A 1822-nucleotide genomic window follows, 5' to 3' on the forward strand; every position below is an offset into this window, starting at 1 on the left:
TGCCTATTCTGCCCCGGGCCCCTGAGATTCTGGCACAGCCCCCAGCATGGCCTGAAATACATCACCATGAGAGCTCCAGCTGCAGCCCAGCAGAGTTCACATGACCATCTGCAGGCCTGGGCAAGCTATTAACTCTTTCACTGCACAGATGAAACTTGCAAACATCAATCATCTCTCAAGTGAAAGAAAAGGAGAGTGAAGACACGTAGAAGACAAAATGAAGACGCCAAGGTCAATAAAGAAGGAGTTGAATCTCAGATGGGAGGAGAATGAGGAGATGCCTTAGTCTTGGGCTAAAATTCTTTTGTGAGGCCATGGTGATGGAGTATGATACACTAAAATATCCCGGTAATTCATGAAAAAGCATGGGGGGGGTGGAGTGTTCAAACTGTAGACATGAGCAAAGGCATCCATGCTGAAGCAAGCAGATGTTGAAGTAGTTGTGATCCAAATAAGAAGTTTGAACAGAGAGACAAAAGTGACGAAGACTCTTAGCTCCCAGGGAAGAAGAAAACCTCTTTTCCCAGAGATGAAGATGATATCAGAGATAGATGAAGAGACCCTTTGCTTTTGAACAGCTCATCCTTAAAAGTGTACCCCATTAGCTGAAGACTGAGCCCTTGAAAACAGTTGTGGAGAAAGCTGTAAGTCGAGGGGAGGAACTTTCATACAGTGATCAGACTTCCATTTTTCCCAGGCGGTTGATTCGCTGTGATGTTGAAGCCATGAGAGAACTGTTTCTTGTGGAGAAGTCTCCGTGGCATGACAAGAGAGACTCCTCTCCCTAAGTGAACTGAAGAAAGATTATTTTAGAGATGGTAAACTGACTGAAAATCCCAGGTTTTGTCTCTACATTGTCAGTGGGAAAGCAAAGAGGAGTTGGGGAGGAGGAAAAGTGTTTTAAAGGTTTATTTTGATTCTTATAATTTTTTCCTTTAATTCTGTTAATAAAGTTTTCTTTATACCCTTTAATATTACATTAGTAACCCGTGATGTTCGTATGGCTGAAGCATAACACACGACAAACTCCCATTGGTCATCAGCAAACAGCACGATTTATTGTCCAGGGCTTTCTTATATAGCCCATTCAAAACTCCCGGGGAGAGACAGGTCATTGGTGTATCCGTGTGCCCCCAGACCCTGAACCAATAAGAGGCCTGCATCTTAGGAGAGCTCCCATTGGCTGTGAGCCTCTGTCAGTCAGCCCAGAGGCTGGTTCATGAAGCTGAGCTGGGCTGTGTAGCAGCATGTGGCTACAATGACGAGATTGTGTCCAGGGAGGCCACAGCCGACGGCAGAAGAAACAGACAAGACAAGTTTCTTGTTGTTTAGCATGCGAGTCCATTTTATTTCCCCTCCCACCCCGTGTCAGGGGAAGGGGATGGGCAGGAGGTGGAGCCCGGGAGCCCGAGCAGAGGCCCAGAGAGCCGAGAGCAGAGAAAAAAGAGAGCAAAGCGGACCCGCGGCAGGGGTTTTATCAGGTGTCCCATGGGAGGAGTCTTAATATCAGATTACAGCCTCCTCAGAACAGGAAAGCTCCACAATTCCTTCATTTATAAATTGGTTAAAACAAGGGGATTCTCGGGAATATGACTTAATGGCTTACAAAACTAAAATGAACATTATTAAGCTGAATTAACAGTAACAGAAAAGCATTTGAGACTTAAATACAGAAGATAAAGTAACAGAAATTATGATACTGAATTAAATGAATACATTTTGCTCAGTGGGTTAATAGTCTATTCTCCTTCGGCTTTTGATCTTCTCACCAGAAGGGGTGCTGTGTCACAGACATTTCTTTTATGAAAAATCCTCTCTTAGG

This window comes from Geospiza fortis, unplaced genomic scaffold (assembly GCF_000277835.1).
Source record: "Geospiza fortis unplaced genomic scaffold, GeoFor_1.0 scaffold1751, whole genome shotgun sequence".
In the NCBI taxonomy this organism is placed as follows: domain Eukaryota; kingdom Metazoa; phylum Chordata; class Aves; order Passeriformes; family Thraupidae; genus Geospiza; species Geospiza fortis.